At 45.7% G+C, this 22,177-nt stretch overlaps 1 long non-coding RNA gene across 2 annotated transcripts; it reads left to right on the top strand.

Annotated features, from left to right (window-relative positions):
• The first annotated feature begins 15,502 nt into the window (after positions 1 to 15,502).
• Positions 15,503 to 21,974, top strand: LOC144772962 (uncharacterized). Of its 2 annotated transcripts, XR_013599885.1 has the most exons (4): positions 15,503 to 15,554; positions 20,071 to 20,764; positions 20,896 to 21,219; positions 21,665 to 21,974. It is a non-coding gene; the product is annotated as an uncharacterized LOC144772962 (long non-coding RNA). The 2 variants fall into 2 exon arrangements; XR_013599884.1 differs by having other exon boundaries at positions 20,896 to 21,974.
• Positions 21,975 to 22,177: the final 203 nt, after the last annotated feature.

The raw sequence follows: 22,177 nt of genomic DNA, 5'->3' as shown, positions 1-22,177 counted from the left end.
CTCTGCAGTTTCAAAAGCTAAATGATGGGTATAGGGTAGCGCTTGTTCCGTCGGGCCAATGCTCTGTGGGCATTGAACGTGACCAATGTCTTCCTTTTGATCCTGATGTTGGAATGTGTGAAGTACCATCCTGAGAGTGTTAACCAGTTTCCCAGTGGAGGATATTTGAATTGTATGTGCCAACAAGGAGGTAAATATCTGGGTGTACCATAGTGGTCACTGCGCCCCTTCTTTAGCTGGAGCACATCACTTCTTTGCACATTGGCGCATATGCACTCCCCTGTAACATTCTTCAAACCAACCAACAAACAGCTGCTAAATATGCACACTATTACAGCGACCAGACCAGTACATTGCAAGCAGTTTGGTGTGGGTGGAAAAAAGGCAACTTAAATATGCAACTTCAGTTTCTGCCTTTTCTGTAAGGGCTCAGCTGATAGCCTGATTCTGCTTTGAAAACGAAACCTGTTAGTTACAGTGTACAGCAGAAATTGACATTTGGAGCTTACCAATGGATTGCAAACCCACACAAGTCCGTTGTTGAAAAATGAAATACAGGATAAGTGGATCTAGGGAGTCTTGAGCTTTCCTTTTGCCACTGCGTCCTTAGGATTACATGGCCTCAAACTTTTGTTAGCCTGTAATGCATGGGGTTTGGGGGTGTGTGAATGGCTACCCGCCTATGATCTAGGAGGATAATGGTTGTACAGAATGGAGAAGAGAGACTTCATGTGGCACAGAAAAAGTTGTGAATGGGGGTACATGGGATCGGATTACTCTTTAAATCGGGAATTGCTGGACATTTGTTCCTGTTGGATCCTTTTTAGGGGCAGACTATCCTGCCCTTGAGGGGGAGTGGGTGGTCCCTCTGAGCATAGGCTGCTTCTGGCTACGTACTCTGCTTTCTCTGTGCTTGCCACTCCAGGAATATGGTGGACATCTGGAAAGTCTCTTCTCCTGCAGTGCCAAGTGTGCCTTCCCTTGCGACTGACATGATTCTATGCATTCAATAGACCTTCAGCTATCCCTGCAGAACATGCAGGTTTCAGGTGATATCACCATAAATCTGGGAGACTGGGTTTTAGGCAGACACTAGCACTGGTCACCCCCACAGATTAAGTACTCTGCAGAACCGGTCGCGAAGAACGTGGAACGGTAACAAAAGGGCTGATAAGTACTCATCTAGTCCCCTAGGAAATCTGCCTGTATGGTAAACCAGGAGCATCAAAAATGGATCCCACTAGCTCCTCTATTCAGACTTTAACCATACAGACTACACAACCCACAGGCACACCAGAAGCCAGTGGAAGGTTCTTTAGGTTAAAGTAAAAGCAGAACTTTGCATTAGAGGGCTCTAGGCTACACATGCTGGTCACATTAAAGCTTCACACAATACAATATGCTGCCGTTGTTGCTTTTAGTGTCTCAAACAAGGCATAGGCATTAATCCTATGCCTACTCTAGAGGAATAGTGCACCTCTTAAATCGAAACAGGTTTTGGTCTTCACATTAACTGGGACAATCCTAGGCCCCTTTGCGCACACGAGATCCATGTGACTAGACTCAAACTCGAGATACCAGTTTATATGCAGTTGTGTGCTCAGGGAAGTTGCATACAATAAAAATACATTTGTGTTGAAATTTGCTGAGTTAATGTGTCCATCGTTACCTATACCAACTTTTTCTACCCTAATAACGCTTCTAATCCCTATAACTACTACTGTGAGGAAATGGGATTGTTGTGGTGTGACCTCAACCTGTATTTACCCTTCCAACTTCCTTGGGACCAGTTTTGTTTTGAATGTCAAACCTTTAGCTCAACCTTGGGTGGCTGTGGCTCTATAAACATACTGTATGAATAAAGATCAACCAGTTGTTGTGAAGGTATAGATTTTTTTTGGGGGGGGGACCATAGGTTTTCACTTAACTGCAAGCATCAACAGATTTGACAGGTAAAACCCTTTTTAAGAAAGGCTTTGTCGAGTTATTGTGTGGTTAATAGGGTCTACATTGAATGACCAGTTCCAGCCTGGAGCCAGTGAAAAGGGACCAGCAAGGTCCAAAGAATCTGTAATCTCAAGGAAAGTGCAGTGTCATTGGCTCCTTGCTATTGAGTTCTAGGGGTGGTCCTGATACGAGTCCTGGTTGCTAAAGATGCGGCGTAGTTCTCGGGGGTTGTCATGGGTCTACTCTTGAGGTGATCCTGGCTGCAGGGGTTGATATCCCTGGAAGTTCTCTGGCTCTGCAGATGTCCAGCTGTCTTGGTAACTCCTTGGTGAACAAGCTGGAGCCTGGCAAATCACTGGTCCACTAATACCAATACCACCACCTCATACCCCATCATTCATACCACCACTAATGCAATATCACTGCCACCTCCACCAATACCAGCAAGGGCATCGCCTCTGTGCTTCTCACTCACTAGTAATAGCGGGGGCACTGTACAAGGCCATCTCTCCCTCCATGTCTGACATAAAGAACAGCCTGCCCTGCACCAGGAGGTTAAGCCAGGGCCCTACTACAGCTGGAGTGCTTATTAGACCAGATCGCAATGACATTAGGCAATGCAACACTACACACTCAAATCACGTAGGGGGCAGAAAATAGCCCTCCCGATCCGCCTGAGCCGCCAGTCTAAAGAGCGAAAGGTGTTGGAGAGCTTTGTTAGTGTTTATAGCTCGGATCATGGGCAACTCTCACTTCACACTTTGTATCTGTATAATTTACAACACTTACACATCTTCACTGCACTATTTATCACTACTTTGAAGACGTCGCAGGCTGGTCTCTTCTGATATTTAGAATCTAACAAGCGGTTGAGAAGGCCCTTCATTGCAATGCAAAAGGTCTCGCATTTGCGAGAGTTTAAGCTATTAGTATTGTCAATGACAATGCCTTTTATTTATGTTTTAAAACCCTAAATATAAATAAAAGGCATTGTCATTTACAATGCCAATAGCTCAAACTCGCGTGAATGCGAGACCTATTGCAAATGCTTGTTTGTGAATCCCACTGGTCCTACACATACTAGGAGAGACAACATGAATAAATAGATCTCCAATATGTGTAATTCTCTAGGAGTGATCACTTGTTTTGTCTCTTCAAAACCGGTCACATTTGCCTTTGTTTTTTTTTTAATTGTCTTTAAATGAGACTGCAAGTTGCAAATAACTGGCTCACGGTGTCAACATGAACTGCAAGGTGTGCAAGTCATGTGGCCTAGCACATGGAATTGGCCAGAATGACCCCCTGGGTCTTTCGGTTGCAAAGTGCCACAAATCGAGGGCAGGTCTCGGGGACAAATTTTACACACTGGTGTGTTGACAGCAGGCTTCTCTTCAATGTGACCTGACCTCCTTTGAGTCCCCCCAACTTTTCCTGTTTCACCCCCTCTGCGGGGATATGGTGCCAGGCGCATGGCCCAGCTCGAATATCTCAAATACACCTTGCAGCAATAAAACATTTCAAATTAATTCAGCACCAACGTAGTTGCATACACAACACAAAATAACCTTACTCTGGCATCGCCTCTTAGGTCAATGGGTCGACAATCTTTCACAAATGTACAGTACTTTACACTGTACCCCACAAGGTTCTCGAAGCAATTGGTGCTTTTGGGTACAGAAGAGCTTTTGGGTTCACTTCAAACCGAATAAAGCATTATTAATGTTATTCACACATTACATTACTCACATATGAATACTGAAATCCGAATGATCTAATGCGAGGCCCTTGCAAACAGGCTTGCTCGCAGTGTGCTCACAGTTTTTTTTTTTATCCAAAATCTTTGGTGGCCAAACATTGTGTAACCCAAGGAGAGCACCCGTGATAGACATTAAATGTATTTTATGACAACGTTTGCATAAACACATCTCGTCTCTGCAATATTGATTATATCGCTCGGTGGAGGGTTGTCTTAGAAACAAAAGAACATTACGGCAATAGATAAAACAGTGCTATCTGGCATATTGCAGTTGGTGATCTTGAATTCTGGATGCATGAAGGAGTGGTTGAGAGGGGAGACAAAGCCAGTGACGTCAGACGTAGTAGCGTAATGAAGGAGAATAATTCAAGCATTCCATCCATCACTTATTGTATACTTCAGTGTAACACCCAAATATAGGTGGTATCTAAAACAGATATTAGTCTGTTTTGTTGTTATATCATTACATAAATGACATTTCTAGAATGTCAATTATTGTGATGTCAGGATTAAGGTCATGTGACATCACTTCCTTGGAGTATTCGGGGTCATGGGTTATATGATGGCATGGCATGCCATGGGACACCGGTCCTAGGATGCTTGTTTCCAGTCCAGGGAGGACCTGGCCTGGCAGTTCGGGCTGGACTGTTCCCATTGGGCGCAGGGTCCAGACTGATTTGCATATGGCTGGGTCGTAACTGGAATGGCATGGTGAGCAAAAAAAGATTGATTTAGGGCCAGGTCTCTGTTCTAGGGTGAATGTATGACATTGTTCTGCATTCTGTCCATCAATTGTTTTTTTTGCTTGGATACCATTAAGTCAAAGGGTGTGTAATATTACTTCCACTACCTCGGGCATTTCGGACAATGAGCGTCCACGAGCAACCCTCTCACTTGGCTTACGTAACTCACTTTGAATTCCTTTTAATAATTGTAACTTGCTATAGCCGTCATTCTTAACACGCCGCGAATCCCCTTTCTGTGCCTCACACCTGCTGCCACGAACCAACAACATGGCGGCACTAACCTGACAGATCGAATCTAGGATTGAATCTGGTGAAGTGGGACAAAAACCGAGATAATGGTGTTCAGAGGCCAGTCACTGCTCTGATGTAGTCAGGGACTGACCTGGGAACACAAAATGGGCTCCAATGCCTCGTTTTATTCAAGATCAGAAGCGAGGGCTTCAAATTGATTTGCGCCCAGGTGGCGTCTGAGCAAACGCCGGCTCTACAACAAAAAAGACAACAAAACATACTGCAAGTATATCATTATTAAACGAGAAACATGCAGACCTGTTGTGTTGGAAACAGGAAAGAGGATAGATACATCCTACGATAAGTACCAGTTGCCGGGCCGTCCAGAATCACACACTCTGAGCTAATGGCTGGTATTACTCAGAACCTGTGGCAGCCCTCCCTGGGAGGCTGGGTAGGGCACCGTGATCAGTAAGCCTACATACAATGAGTCATGGCTTCGCCTCGGCTCGCCTGCCTTTTGCGTCACGCTGACACTTGCGCAACTGATCCGGGAAGAGACCTGTCTAAATAAATGCGGAAACGAGTCACTGGGCGGCATCCGCCCGTTGCTCGGCCTGTGACTCGATATTATTTCCAAATTCAAGGCGGGGGTGCGGCGTTCCTCCCGAGCCCTGAAAAACTCCCACCATAATGCTGCCAAGAGGAAGAGCGAGCCATTCGGGTAACTATATAAACACTTCTCTTCTGTCGTCCTCAGTGGAAGCCGAATTTGCTGTACGCACTTGAGCACGACTGACTCGCTTCTGTTATCGACCTCAGAAGCATGAAAATCAGTCTCACCTGGACCCGAGCACGCAGCTGTAGATGAATTAATCACTGTTCAAGGTTACTGAGATTGAAAGCTGCAAATTGAAAGGTTGAAGGATGCACAAGTGCAACTCCCAGAAAAATCAAACCCCGCCACCTGATAGGTGGGCATGGGGGTGATACATGGACCTGGTCAGGTGCAGAGAATAAAAGTTGCCTTCCCCCGTCTAAAACAGAACCATGGGCGATTCCACATATTCCACATTGTGCCTTGTTCTCCAATCTCCACCCACCCTACACTTACTCTCTGTATCTCAGTCTCGCCGGTTCTTTTTATTTCCCCTTTTTTTGTCAGGGGTTTCACGTCTTTCTCTTACTTCCTTTTTCTCCCTTCCTCTTGCTACGGGTCCAAGTCTAATCACGGAAAATAAGTCCTGTCGCCAAAAAATGAGTGTCGGAGATCACCACCTGCTGTCTCCCACGCAGTAGAGCACTTCTGTTCTTCCAAAACTCCAGACAAGTAGGGTCATGAAGGCTTGCGCTTGGCAACTGGGTGGATGAAGTCTAGTGTGCTTGCTGTGACAACTATCTGTACGCTGCAAAATCCATTGCTAGTGAGATAGTTCAGTGTGTCCTTGTGCCAGTTACAGATATTTGTGAATCTACATGGCATATATTTAACCTGCCGCGAGACAGCTACGTGGATTAATGCGCCAGCTGTAGAGATCTATTTTATTTAGTGCGTATGTTTTCTACACTCTACAAACATATGTGCACCAGACTCATTAACCTGAGCTACGTTACTGGGTTTGGAAACTGACCAATATATTCCACACAGATTTCAGCAGCAGATGCATTAACACTCTGAGCTCTTTCCTGGATTTCAAAGTGTGGCCTGCAGGTTTCAAATGTCTCTGCAGTAGATGCATTCCTGAACTATTTTGCTGAGATCGGAATTTGTGACTCGTATGTTGCACACACATCTGTGCAGCAGAGTGACCTTCTGATAGGGTGAGCAGATTCTCAAAACAAAACGGAGACAGGTCATAGACTTCGGTTTGCAGTAACCATCGACATAAAAGTAGGACTATTTGACAGCTGTCAGACATAGAAAAAAAGACTACAATGACAGCTCCCTCCACAGACCGAGATGAAGCATTACAGACAACTAATCCAAGGTCTTTTATTGGCAACCCTCTCCTTTACACAGTAGCATTAGTACTTTTTATTACATTTACACTTTTAAGGACTATAGCATATATTTGCCAAAAATCAATAAAACATCACAGGCTAGCAAACACCAGTGCAAAGAGAGCATGCACGCGCATGCTCAACCGGAACAATGAAAAACAGGGACATTTCTGTGTTTAACCCGGACACTGTTTGAAAACGGGGACATTTGAAGTCACTTGGAGAAAAGTGTCGGGACACTTCTCCAAAAACGGGGACCGTCCTGTGAAAACAGGGACGTCTGGTCACCCTACCTACTGAGCCATCTTAAGGAGCTTTTTTTCGCCAGACTGTAGATTGCAGGCTTACCATCAGCCGGTGAACAGCTTACAAAGGTAGAGAGTTGAAATGAAATGAAGTACCAGCATTTGTTAAGGGCACAGCTACCTCGGGAGAGGTGTCCTGGAGCTGGGGGCAGTCGGAAAGATTAAGCGCGCTATTGCCCAGAGTCACATGCTGCTGGTCTAACCTGCCCGCGGTGGCAGGGAACAAATCTTGAACCCAGTGGTCCGGAGTCAGGCACCCTGGCCACTGCGCACACCTCTTCCACCGTTCTGCACTGTGCCACTTAATTGCAATGACCAGACGTCCTAGATTTCCCTGGCAGAACTTTATTTTTCAACAGCTTCGCTGCGGTGCACATTTCCCCGCTATGCGGGAGAATTCTATTACAGGACAGGAGGCTCCGATTATGCTAGTCTCATTTCTTTATTGAAATGCCCAGCAGCCAAGTAAAAACTACATTACCCAGAAACACTTGGGTGATAACCATAGAGTCTCATAGTATAAATAAGCACACAGACAATACCACATCCTCTTTCTTTGCTGCTCCGCAGCCAGTTAAGTGCTTCTTACCTTCCTATTACTGTTTTTTCATTGCGCTTTGTATTGCTTGCGCAGCTTGCATTTCTTGTTTCATTGCCGCTTTGTTTCCGCGCTTCGCGCGCTTTCGCTCGCCATTCCATTCGGTTTCCGTTTCGGGGGCGGCGCGGCTGGGTGCGAGGCTCTCCACCCTGAGTTCGGGCGCTTTGTGCCCACGTTCTCTCTATTTCCTAGTGGAGTGGATTTTCAGGGGTCGTAGCAGCACTCGCGCTGTTCGCGTGAGCTGCTCTCCTTCCTGGTAGGCGGCCGGGTTTCCATGCGCATGCGCGTTTGGCTCTTTCCGGCGCTCCGTGTTGTTTTCCTCACAGGAGCTTATCTGAAGGACGTCCCCTGCGGCGTTACCGCCCACGGCCTCCAGGATTGACCCTTTAGACGCCAGGCTCTGGGAAAAGAGTCTGGTTGAAATAATTGGCATAGGCTTTGCCTAGGGTGACGTTTTTTGGTGTCAGTAAGCCCTCCCTCCACTCTCTAATATTTTATCTTGTAGTTTTTCTACAAATTGGCTTACTGTGAGGGTTTTTTCACCCCCCTTTACTTGAAGTCTTTGGCTTCTATATATTTTCATTCCTCGTGTGTGGGCATATATTTCACACTACTTGTGAAACATGAGTGAATTTTTCTATGACGAGTATGAGGAATTTGATGAAGAGGCTCCAGACACCATGGAGCAACATATTGTAGAGGCTTTGGACCGAGGAGTCCAGCACTCTATGAATAAAGCTATGGTGCGTGCCATCACGCCTCTCAAGAGACACTTGACAAATTATGCCAAGCAGCAGGGTTGGGTCCCTGCGACTAAGAAGTCTTCTTCCTCTTCACCTGCTAATCCACATGCTTCGGATTTTCGGAAGTTGGCGCATTCCTTGTCCGCTGCCAAACATCCCGTTATTGTGGAAGATGACGAGAGTGATGACCTGCAGTCCTCTTCGTCCTCAGACCCCGCTCCACCCCCTCCCAAAAAGAGGAAATGTAAGGAACATTTTGTTGATGCTTCAGCCCTACCTCCTGTGCTTACTTTTGAGCCGGCGGACATTGTCCACCCTCAGTCCACGGCTTGGCTCCCTTCCCCGGAGGTAACGGAGTACGTTCAGCAGCACATACGTCAACCCTTCGAGAAGGAGGTACGTGCTCGCCTCCGTTCCGAATGCCCACGCCCAGATTTGGCTGATCACTTGGCGGAGACGCCTGAGGTGGATCCTACCATGACAACGTATTTGCGCAAATTTGCAAAAGATCCAAAAAAGGGTCTCGACAGGTCTTGGCGGGCTTGCCAAGACAAGGTTTTGGATCTCTTGGGGCCCCTCACCAAGATGTTAGACCTGGGGTTTCTCGCAAAGAGTACACACAGGATGGTTGATCCTGATGAACTCATTAACTGGGCTCAACGAGCCATTTGCCAGTTGGGTAATGCCAACTGTGCGCTCTCTAGCGAGCGGCGCCGTTCCATCTTACTCAAATTAGATCCTAAGCTGTCCGAACTGGCGACTTCGGAGTCGGGACCTGCAGCGCAGGGTCTACTTTTCGGCCAGCCATTTCTTAAGGAACTAACCAACTTCGTGAATACCTTCAGTGGCCTGGATAAGGCACAGGCATCTCTGCGCCGGACCCTTCGTCCGGTTTTCAACAGGGCCGGAAGAAGTAGGGGACGTTCCTCCGGCCGTGGTCAGCAACAGCCCTCCCAGAGGGGGTACCAGTCCCATCGTGGAGGCCAACAGGATTCGGGATATTCCCAGCGTTCCAACTTCTATCCCTCACGGAAAGGTCGTGGCCAATTTAAAAAAGGACGTGCTGGTGGTTCCTCCGGCGGATATCACGATTCCGCCACTTCAGGTGAGAATTCTTCCTGCATGCAGTGTTGTTCTGGGGGGCAGGATTCGCCATTTTCTAGAGAACTGGCGCTCAATCTCCAGCGATGCATGGGTGCTGGACACGGTTCAGGGCTTCAAGCTCGAATTCTATCAGCCTGTTCGTCAGTCCCATCCTCCCTTTCCTCTCCGCTTCTCAAAGCAAAGTCAAGAGTTCATCACAGACGAACTCCGATCACTGGAGCAGAAAGGGGCGATTGTGCCGACAGTACGCCATCCTCGGGGCTTTGCCAGCTCAATCTTCCTGGTAGACAAGAAGGGAGGGGGATCGAGGTTGGTCCTCAATCTGAAGGAGTTCAATGCGGGAATAGTATACCGCCACTTCAAGATGGAGGGCATCCATCTGTTGAGGGATCTCCTGAGGGAACGGGATTGGATGGTCCGTCTAGACCTCAAGGATGCTTACCTCTCTGTTCCGATTTTTCCGCCCCATTGCCGCTTTCTTCAGTTCCAGTGGCTGGGGATTTGGTATCAGTTTCGGGTCCTTCCCTTCGGCCTTTCTTCAGCACCGTGGTGCTTCACGAAACTGTTGCGTCCGGTTGTAGAGTCCCTCCGCAGTCGCGGGGTTCGCTTGATCATTTATTTGGACGACATCCTCCTCCTGGCGGACTGTCCAGTCAAGCTTATGACTCATCTGTCATGGACCATCGATCTTCTTCAGTCTCTGGGTTTTTTGGTCAATGTTCCCAAATCTGTACTTCTTCCTACTCAGGTGATAGATTTCTTGGGGTTCCAAATCAATTCCCTCTCTTGTCAACTTCTGTTACCTCGTCAGAAGATTCGATACATCAAGAGGGAATTGACTTCTGTTGTCTCGAGTCCGACGGTGTCATTGAGATCGTTGGCACGAGTTGTCGGTCTTTTAGCATCCTCTCTGCAAGCCATCTTTCCGGCTCCGCTGCATTATCGAGCGTTGCAACGCCTGAAAATTCAACATCTTCAGAGGGGCCTTCGTTATTCCGACCACATCCCTCTGTCGGAGGATGCGAAATCGGAAATGAAGTGGTGGTTGACTCACATGGAGGCCTGGAACGGCAGAGCCCTCTTCGGGTCCTCTCCGGAGATTGTGATCGAGTCGGATGCCAGTCAGTGGGGTTGGGGGGCCCGCTGCGGCTCGGTCATGACGGGGGGCCGGTGGTCCCCACAGGAACTTTCTCTCCACATCAATTGTTTGGAGTTACTGGCGGGATCGTTCGCGATCAAATGTCTATCTCCGCTTCAGTCCCGCTGCTGTATCCTTCTCCGGATGGACAATGTGTCGGCAGTCCGTTACATCAACAAACTCGGAGGGACTCGTTCGAGGTTGTTGGCGGAGATCGCCAAGGAGTTTTGGCATTACTGTCTGCACAACAAGATCACTGTTATTGCGGAATACCTTCCGGGTTGTCGCAATGTTGTGGCGGATTGGAACTCCAGATACCTGAGGGATTTCAGCGACTGGAGACTCCATCCGCGGGTGTTTCGACAACTTCAACGGACTTGGGGCCCTTGTCAGATCGACCTCTTTGCGTCCCGGCTCAATACCCAACTTCCCCGGTTCTTCAGTTGGAGACCGGATCCGGAGGCTCTGGCGACGGATGCTTTCCTTCAACCGTGGCCGCCCTCCCTCTGTTATGCGTTTCCCCCGTTTATGATGATCCCCAGGGTTCTGGCCTACGTGACACGTTTCCAGGCGGAGCTGATTCTGATCACTCCTCTGTGGCGGGCTCAACCGTGGTTCCCTGTTCTGCTGGAAATGACTTGCGCATTGCCATTTCTTCTGCCTCGGAAGCGGAATCTCCTGTTAGATCCTCTTCTGAATCCGCATCCCCTAGTTCAGTCAGGCTCTCTCCTTCTCCTGGCGTGGCGGATTTCGGGGACCGTTGGGCGGTGTCAGGCCTTTCAACGGACGCTACCAGACTCCTCAGCAACGCCTGGGCCCCGGCTACTCACAAACGTTACAGAGGTTCATGGAAACGTTGGAGTGATTGGTGTGCTCAACGACAAGTTGATCCAACATCAGCTGATGTCTCTTTGATTGTCAATTTTTTGGCCTCCCTGTATTCTGCCTCTGGCTTGGCGTACCGTACCATCAACAATTTCCGCTCTGCTATTTCGGCGGGCCATGTTCCTATTGATGGTAAACCTGTGGGGGAGCATCCTCTGGTGTCCAAGATCCTTAAAGGTGTTCGTATGGCTGTTCCTCCGCGTCCCAAATATGTTGCTTTATGGGACGTTTCGGTTGTTTTGCGTTTTCTGGAAGCCTGGCCTGTCAATGCCTTGCTGTCTCGCAAACAGCTTTCGGCCAAGCTTACCATGTTGCTCTGTTTACTTTCTTGCAAACGGATTTCGGATGTTCATGCATTGGATCTTGCTGGACGGAGTTTTACTCCGGAAGGGGTTACATTTCGCCTTTCCAGGCGCACCAAAACTAATACTGATATTATCTCTTACCCTTCTTTTCCGGCTCGTCCGAACCTTTGTGTGGTCCAATGCCTTAAAACTTATGAGGTGAGTACTTCCAATCTTCGTTCTGATATGCAAGGTCAATTGTTGATTGCATTGTTGAAGCCTTTCCGCCCCGTTACCCCTGCTACATTGGCTCGCTGGGTACGGTGGCTTATGGGAGAGGCAGGTATTGATGTTTCTGTTTTTGGTGCTCATTCTGCTCGTGGGGCCATGGCCTCTAAGGCTTTTTCTTTGGGAGTCACCTTAAGTGACATCATGAAGGCTGCTGATTGGTCGACTGATTCTGTGTTTAAGACCTTTTACTTTAAACCTGTACCTACGGTTGCTTCTGTGGTGTTGGAAGAGCTTTGAACAAGCATAATCGGAGCCTCCTGTCCTGTAATAGAATTCAAAATTTGCAAACATTCGTGACAAGAATTTTCAATTCTATTAAGGACTAGGAGGCGAGGATTATCCCACCCATGGATTGTACATTGTGTATAATGACACTTGTTTATGCATTATTCTGTTTTTTCCACAGTATCTATTGCCTTCTTTTCCCACCCTTGTTTTGACATGTTCCTGTTATACTGGACGTGTATTACGGCTTTGTGTCTCTTTTCAGGCTCTGATCCAAAGTGATGTATCTCCGGCTCACCGTAGGAGTACCTGTTTTCTTCTCTGAAGATTGTTCCTGTTCTGCCTTCGGCTGTTTGGGTTCTCAGCTGCCGTCTTTTCCATGGACTGCCTTTGCTGTTACATTGACTGTTTCGAACTCTTTTGCTGTTTCCTGGATTCTCCTCACCAAAGAAAGAGGATGTGGTATTGTCTGTGTGCTTATTTATACTATGAGACTCTATGGTTATCACCCAAGTGTTTCTGGGTAATGTAGTTTTTACTTGGCTGCTGGGCATTTCAATAAAGAAATGAGACTAGCATAATCCTCGCCTCCTAGTCCTTAATAGAATTGAAAATTCTTGTCACGAATGTTTGCAAATTTTGAATTCTACGCTTACGCGAATCGGACGGCTCCTGGCCGTGCGATGCACAAGCCCACCGCGACGGCCGGGGTCCGCCCGATGCACGGCAGAGGTTAAAGTATTGTCCTGGCGCATCTCAATAAATTTAAAAAACGTGTATTTACCTTGGTCAGGGCTATGCACGCTCACATTTCCACCAACGTTCTCATGCTGAAGGCAGGTATCAGACGATGAAGTAGCTTAGACGGTCGCTGATGATAACTGCATAGTTACTGGCAGTTCAGTGGTTATTCTTAAAACTATGGTACAGGTGGTTGGGAGACCTGCGAACCCAAGGGGGTTAGACGATCCTTCCCTGTGTCAAAGGATAAAGGTACGTCCTCCCTTGAAAGCTATTCAATAAACATTGAGGTACCCCTCTGTTAGAAGAAACACTATTTAGACATTGCATGCTTTATCATCGGGTTCACCATGACCCCTAAATGTCATGGTGTGCTTGTTAGTATTCCAGGCAGCTCTTTTTATATTGCTAAAAAGGGGGGGCATAACCACTTATCATTTGATACAGTAAGGGATCTCCCAACTTACACCCCCCCAGAGAACTTTGAGCACCACACAGCTGCAGGGATCAGCCCCCTCACTACTTCCAGACACATCACACAAAGCCTAGCTCAGTCACAGAATTGGGACGAACTCAAAGAACTGAAAAGAAACTAAATGAAGACCCTTCCCCATGGGGCAACATGACAGAATATCTGCAAGCCAACGCAGCCCCCATAGGCCTCCTGAAAACCAACAAACCCAGAATCTTTTTGGAGGACCCTTTATTAAAAAGAGAATGGTTCCTCATCGCATGGGATTGCGACACCAATATCACAGAAAGCATAGTTCAATCACAGAATTGGGACGAACTCAAAGAACTGGAAAGAAACCAAATGAAGACCCTTCTCCACGGGCAAACATGGCAGAACACCTGTGAGAGAACGCAGTCCTCACAGACCTCCTGGAAGCCAACAAACCCAAAATCTTTCTTGAGGGCCCTTTATTAAACCGAGAATGGTCCCTCATCTCATGGTGTTGCAACACCAATATCACACAAGGCCTAGCTCCGTCACAGAATTGGGACAAACACAAAGAACTGTAAAGAAACCAAATGAAGACCCTTCTCCATGGGACAAACATGACAGAATACCTGCGGGCCAACACACTCCCCATCGGCCTCCTGGAAACCAATGAACCCAGATTCTTTCTGGAGGACCCTTTATTAAAAAGAGAATGGTCCCTCATCGCATGGTGTTGCTCAAGGGACTGGCTCATTCTGTTTATAAACATGGCAAAAATACTCTCAGACATTATGCTGATAAAAGTTAACGCTAGCAAGGACTTTCTCAATACCCAGGTTAAGATAACTGTCTACAAGAAGAAATTGAAGGATGTCAACAAAGAGATAGTAGAACATAAGGATTTTCTCATGTTGAGCAAAATTGCATAATGATATAAAAAAAAAGTTCACAAGAAAGGAGCTATCCATACACCCATAATAATTATGAAAATAAATATAACTCTGATGTAGAATCCTCAGGAAGAAGTGATTCGGAATACTCTTACTCACCGAAGTATGGTCAAGTGATAACTCCAACCAAAGTTGGAGAGGCAAACGCAGACAACAAAAGAGGAGGTTACTATAACCCCACATACCCACTGAATCAAGTTTTATTTGGCCAGGCAACTATGGACAGCAATCTTTCCCTGGCACCCCCACAACACCAGCATATCCTCTTCCTCAAACCAACGTTTTCTAGAGAAAGGAGAGGGAGACATGGCCGATGTGGAGGCAGGAGAATCTAGTGGGACAAGAAAAATACACAAGGAATGAACATACAGGATCAACAGGCGGGCCCAAGCAGTCTGTAGATATGGTGGTCAACTTTACCACTGAGGAACCATCCACACATACACTTTGTGCTCAAAAAGGGACTGGGATTCGTTCCTACTACCCAAATGGATAAATTAAAAATGCGATGAAAACTAGCCGAGTTCTTTATGAAAATTCATGTCGAAGTGTTTGTCAAGAACAACCCAATCAATTAATACAGATGATGGACACAGGACTTTGAAAAAGAAAAGAAACTTTTTTTAACCCTCCTCCTTGCCTTGGAAATTTGCCTACGAGTCCCTGTGACGAATCCTTGTGATCGTGTGACATCTTGTTGGGCGCAACACAGGGTAATTATTAGTCACCTACAAGCCGTTGTCAGAGAATAGGTTTTGAATTATACCATCTGGTGCGAACCTATGTAGCTACTTTGTTATATGTTGGTTTGGTCCTTACGGATCCTATTTTCTTATTCTGCAGCTCTTGACCAATGCCTGGAGACGGGCCTTGTTTGAACCGTGGAGGTTTACATACCTAGAATTAGCTTTCCGTGCCCAAGCCATTGTCTGGAAATGAACCCTTAATTAGGTGAGTATTTGGCGGATTCTACACAGAGCTCCGTTAGACTGACAAGGCTACACTTGAGCTTGTTCTCCATTGCAACATTGCTTTAGTGCTGATATTTTATCCCTATTCCTTAGGTGTACTTCTGATGCACTATTGTATCTTTCTCCACCAACGTCGATACCAGGATTTCGGTATACAAGATATTCCGCTGGTGGCCTAGACCGGCCCAATTTCTAGGTAAATCTTTCCTATAGCACTTGGATGAAACGATGTGAAGAGTCCTTTTCTATTTTAGAAAAGTGCAGCTATGCTCACCATAGGGACTTGCTCAGATTCGGTGATGAGTATGAGCTGTTTAGAAGTTGAGATCTATGGCACCGGTGTGAATGTATGAATGGCATGTGACTAAGGGGTTTGTCTTTTGTTCGCCCTATGTGTGAACTTTTTTGTCAACCATTTTTATCTACTATGCATGAACAACTTTTGAGCCCACTACGTCCACAATCTAAATGTTTGTACCAGGATGGTTTTTTAAAAATTATATATCTCTCATGTTTGCATGTCCTATCAATTACATTTTAAATCCATAGCAAATCATGTAACTAGAATAATACAGAAATGTTGTCAATATGTGTTCCTATGGTGCAAATTGTAAAACGGGTTTGTTTATATACTACAGATTGGCCACTGATTTGATTGTCTTGTTCTACCCCACCCCACCTACGCACAAGCCCTGATGAAGGTGCAGCCATAAGATCAGCCCTAGCACCGAAACGCGCGTCGGCGTTGTCTCTTCGGATCCTTCTAGTTTGATCTTGGGTCTACGCCCTTGTGCCGAGAAGACCCCTTTGGGTCCCTAAATGCATTACTTTGTTAATTGATTATGAGGATGTTGTATGAACTGTGTTTCGTATGGTTAGTTGTGTGAATGTGAAAGGAGGTATAAGTGAAGAGAAAGGATGATGTTCGATGATTGTTGAGAGGGTAAGGTGGGGTCGTTATGGAACTTTGTGAAATGTGAAATGTTATAAATTGCATTGTTATTTTAATTTTTTTTTGATGCACTACGAAGCTAAAATGAGAATAAAAATATCTATTTTTCTATATGTAGTCTGATCAATCGTGTGGCCTGATTGTGTGTTGTGGTGAGCTCAATGTTGTTAATTTGAATCCTTTGGACTCCTTGTGAGCCGCTAACTTGCATCTATCAGGGCAGGCTGTTTCTAGTTTGGTTGCTCTTGTTCTCCCCTGCTGTCTACCCTGCATTCATAACAGGCGGCCCCTTTATTTATTGGTCAATTTTCCCAGCCCTGTGCTGTGGGGTGTATGTGTGTTGTCTTGCAACCCCTGAATCGCTATGAATATCTGAAGTTTTGAATGTTGTGAGGTGCTACGTTGTGAATAAACGATTTTTGTGGCAGATTGTTCATTTAATCTGCAAGTCCCTCTGAGAAAGTGTCTGGTGTGCAGCCAGCATAATCAAAATGGAAAGCATTAAAACTTTTGGTTTTACGGATGAGGATTTCGCGCGGATGATTGGCGCAACGGAGGGTACCGATAGCCATTTTACCTTATCTAAAGGATTAGATGGAGAAAGGGATAAATTGCTGAACCTCAGAAAGAAATCCCTCCGTACTGAAGCACATGCCAAATTCATGTTAGATTATCTAAAAGCTGGAACCATTCCCATAGGCCTTAGAGTCAGAAACATCCCGGGATTATTTGTTGAATTGCGTCATTTCCTAGAGAAATGGGCCCTTATCTCTAACAGATGCTCTAGGGATTATATGATGCTTATTGTAGAAACGGTACGTGAAGTTTTGGCTGCCCTAGCCAAAGAGATTGAGGAACTGGAAGAGAAGCTTAAAAAAGACAATTCAGTAGACCTGGGAAAGAAAAAACTAGAAGAGATCAGTTTGGAAATTGACTCTTTTGCTGAATATCTTCTCAAAAGGAAGATGGAGAAATACAGGAAAGATGTAAGATTGTTCTCTCAGGAAAAGGCCTATCCCTTCCTGACCCCGCAGTTCTATTCTAATTAGGACTACGGGGATCGACAGCAGGGAAACACAAGAGGAGGTCATTCTAATTCGGACAATGGCGATCGTTATCAGGGGAATACTAGAGGAGGGTACAGAAGAGTGCAAAACTTCTCAGATACCACTGACTCGGACGGGGAACGTGTTCCTAACCTTGATTCCAACTATAGTACGGGCTTCCAACAACACCCAGACTCATTTGACAGATCTAATGGCCAGGATCATTTTTTATCCAACCGCAGGGGCAATCCAAGACCCAGAAATCGGACACCTCAAGTGCCCCACTTTCACCAAGGCCAGGCCCGTCCTCAGAGATACATCCAGACCAGGAACACACAGTACTGGAGAAGGTGAATAATATCCCAGTGTTTAATTTATCTGACACGCTTACTGCTGACGAGTCCTTGGCCCTTCTATCCCATGGCCTTTCCTTCGTTCCGACCACCAAATTGGATCGCTTTGAACTTATGAAGGACGTCCATTCGTTCTTTAGAAAAATACGTTTAAAGAAATTTTTCTTGTCACGATCCACCCTTGAAGAACCTGAAAATGTTTCTGGCCTTAAGCCCCCGTCCAATTTTACCCCCAGCCTCGATGTCCTTGGACCCGAGGTGGGTGTGTTCGAAAAGGCTGTCATCAACAAGTTGGACAGATTGTTAAAGTTTGTTCCCTTCCCTGACAGCAATCTCCCTCGTGAAGAAAGGAGGGCCCTAAAAGAATTATGCAACAACCCTGAACTTACCATCAAGCCTAGCGATAAAGGCGGGGGCATTGTTGTTTTCAAGACTCCTACCTACATTGACAAGATGAACTCTCTTCTAGCCTCTGACACACATTATCAAAAAATACCGAGATGCCCAGAAGAAGGCCTTAAACAACGCATCCTGAATCTAGTGACTGCAGCTGGCGATGCTGGCCTTATTTGCACCAAAGAAGCTGAATTTTTGACACCAACGTTCACTAGGATGCCCAATATTTATGGTCTTCCTAAAGTTCACAAGAACCAGAATGATCCACCTATGCGCCCGATTGTTTCCACCATTGGAGCAGCAACGGAACCCTTATCGAAATATATCGATAAATTCCTTAAACCTCTGGTGAGTGAACTTAGGTCCTTCATCAGAGACACGGGTCACTTTATTTCAAAGATCGAAAATCTGCCTTTTGATTCCAACTCGGAGCTCCTTGTGACGATGGACCTAGAGTCCCTATACTCTAACATTCCCCAGGAAGGGGCCCTTTCGGTTCTTGAAGACTTACTGATCAGACAAGCAAACCTTCCCAACGCTTTGGTTATTTTAAACTTTTTGAAAATTGTTCTCGGTGAGAACTATTTTGAGTTTAATCAACAATACTTCCACCAAGTGAAGGGAGTCAGCATGGGGGCCTCTTGTGCCCCCAGTGTAGCTTGCCTTTATATGGGCCATATCGAAGAGACTAACATCTATAACGAAGTGGCACCATTTTATGAGAATGTTCGAGCCTGGTCGCGCTTCATTGATGATAATTTTTTCATCTGGAGTGGCGACCAGGCTTCCTTGAACGAATTCACTTCCTGGTTGAATGCTGCTGACCCTAATCTACGCTTCACTGCCAAGATAAGTGACGTGCAGGTAGAGTTTCTGGATGTATGGGTAAGACACGAGAATGGACAACTATTTGTGTCTCTATACACAAAACCCACCGCCAGAAACACCCTACTAGAGTATGGAAGCTTCCATCCGCGGTGCCAGCGTGACTCGATTCCCTTCAGCCAATTTCTCAGACTGAGGAGAAATTGTTCCCAGATGAGAGACTTTCTCCAACAGTCTGACATACTAAAAGATAAGCTGTCCAGACGGGGATACCCACACCGTCTCATCAGGGACTCCTTCAAGCGTGCTAGGTATTTTAACAGAGATAGCACGTTTGTGGAACGTGAACCTAGTTGTCTTACTTTTTATTTTGTTTTTCTTTCCAAATCCCGGATAAATCCTATGTGTTTCAGATTTACGATGCGCCGCTCCCAGGGTGCACCATGCGGGCTTATGAAACAGCGCATCTCTGTTCTTTTTAAATTCCATCTCTGGAATTCATCGCGCCTGTCAGATCATATAAGCACTGGGTTCACGGATCATTTAACAAGCGTCATTAACCAGTAAAGTAAGAGAATCCAATCCAATATCCGGTCCTTCTTTTAGATCGAGTCTTGTTGCCTGGGAAAACTGTTACTCAGGTGCCGTGACTGAACAATCTCGTCAGGTTGGGCCCGCTATTTAAACCCTGTAAGACGCGGATTCTAACCTTTACTGGAGCACTCCTGACGTGACGGAGGCACGGAAAGCGGCACTATTTCGGCCCTGGATTCGACACCTCGGGTAATCGGGCATGACCCTGAGAACTCCGATTCCTTGGTATCCCTGGTTTCTACGGCTTCCTTTGGCCTCCGTTCAGCCGATTCTCTCGGCCCGCTAGCTTTATGTATTTGTTTCATTAACCTTGAGAGGCTATGGCTCGAACCTTGTTGTTCCTCTTCTTTATGCCTTGATTCCCTATGACCATCTGTTTAGCAGGGCTCCTGATTTGATCTTCCTGAGCCGCGTGTCTCCCTTTTTGAGGCTGATATAGACCGTACCTTAGCTTAAAATCATCCTTTTGATTTAATATTTTGAAATCATGTTCAGTCGAACACCTTTATTAATGGTTGGTTCCGCTTGGGCTGTATTGTTTTTCAGTATCCATATAAGAACCGTCGGAACTGAAACTGAATGTCTGTGAACCTGCGATGATTGCCACGGTATTTTGCTGACGAGACCCAGTAACGAGCCTCTGCGACCACGTGACCTCTGGTTGGCCGCATACACGTAAAGGCAAGGTCAGAAACGCTGCGAGCAGCGTAGGAAACCAGCAATAAGCCAAACACAATTAAGCAATAAGTCAAATACAATTAAGCAATACCATACAAATAGCATGAAAAGTAGAAATGACTTAACTGGCTGCGAAGCAGCAAAGAAAGAGGAAGTCTTATCCTCTATGGTTCTTTATATAGGGATATGCTCTCTATGGTTACCTAAGGGTTCATGGGATTGGTAGTTTTTCATTTCTTTACTGTATTCCTATTGGCTGCTGTTTGTAGTAAAGAAATCGAGAAAGCATAATCTGAGCCTCCTGTCCTGCCATAGAATTACCGATCACTATCAATCTCTTGTTTAGGAATAGGCACACGAATCAGGTTGAAATTTCATAGCATTTATGCAGCATGTCCTGCTTCAACTCCCATAAAAATTCCTTCTTTTTTTTTAAGCAGTGCGTGACCTTTGACCAAAACTGAGTGTTTGTGCCCCGGCGAACCTTGCCTTGGAAATTTGCCTACAAGTCCCTGTGACGAATCCTTGTGATCGTGTGACATCTTGTTGGGCGCAACACAGGGTAATTATTAGTCACCTACAAGCCGTTGTCAGAGAATAGGTTTTGAATTATACCATCTGGTGCGAACCTATGTAGCTACTTTGTTATATGTTCGGTTTGGTCCTTACGGATCCTATTTTCTTATTCTGCAGCTCTTGACCACTGCCTGGAGACGGGCCTTGTTTGAACCGCGGAGGTTTACATACCTAGAATTAGCTTTCCGTGCCCAAGCCATTGTCTGGAAATGAACCCTTAATTAGGTGAGTATTTGGCGTATTCTACACAGAGCTCCTTTAGACTGACAAGGCTAAACTTGAACTTGTTTTCCATTGCAACATTGCTTTAGTGCTGATATTTTATCCCTATTCCTTAGGTGTACTTCTGATGCACTATTGTATCTTTCTCCACCAACGTTGATACCAGGATTTCGGTATACAAGATATTCCACTGGTGGCCTAGACCGGCCCAATTTCTAGGTAAATCTTTCCTGTAGCACTTGGACGAAACGATGTGAAGAGTCCTTTTCTATTTTAGAAAAGTGCAGCTATGCTCACCATAGGGACTTGCTCCGATTCGGTGACGAGTATGAGCTGTTTAGAAGTTGAGATCTATGGCACCGGTGTGAATGTATGAATGGCATGTGACTAAGGGGTTTGTCTTTTGTTCGCCCTATGTGTGAACTTTTTTGTCAACCATTTTTATCTACTATGCATGAACAACTTTTGAGCCCACTACGTCCACAATCTAAATGTTTGTACCAGGATGTTTTTTTTAAAATTATATATCTCTCATGTTTGCATGTCCTATCAATTACATTTTAAATCCATAGCAAATCATGTAACTAGAATAATACAGAAATGTTGTCAATATAATGTGTTCCTATGGTGCAAATTGTAAAACGGGTTTGTTTATATACTACAGATTGGCCACTGATTTGATTGTCTTGTTCTACCCCACCCCACCTACGCACAAGCCCTGATGAAGGTGCAGCCATAAGATCAGCCCTAGCACCGAAACGCGCGTCGGCGTTGTCTCTTCGGATCCTTCTAGTTTGATCTTGGGTCTACGCCCTTGTGCCGAGAAGACCCCTTTGGGTCCCTAAATGCATTACTTTGTTAATTGATTATGAGGATGTTGTATGAACTGTGTTTCGTATGGTTAGTTGTGTGAATGTGAAAGGAGGTATAAGTGAAGAGAAAGGATGATGTTCGATGATTGTTGAGAGGGTAAGGTGGGGTCGTTATGGAACTTTGTGAAATGTGAAATGTTATAAATTGTATTGTTATTTTAATTTTTTTTTGATGCACTACGAAGCTAAAATGAGAATAAAAATATCTATTTTTCTATATGTAGTCTGATCAATCGTGTGGCCTGATTGTGTGTTGTGGTGAGCTCAATGTTGTTAATTTGAATCCTTTGGACTCCTTGTGAGCC

Source organism: Lissotriton helveticus, chromosome 1_1, assembly GCF_964261635.1.
Source record: "Lissotriton helveticus chromosome 1_1, aLisHel1.1, whole genome shotgun sequence".
NCBI classification, from domain to species: Eukaryota; Metazoa; Chordata; class Amphibia; order Caudata; family Salamandridae; genus Lissotriton; species Lissotriton helveticus.
Note: the sequence above shows the minus strand (reverse complement) of the source record. Positions and strands in the feature narration are given on the sequence as shown.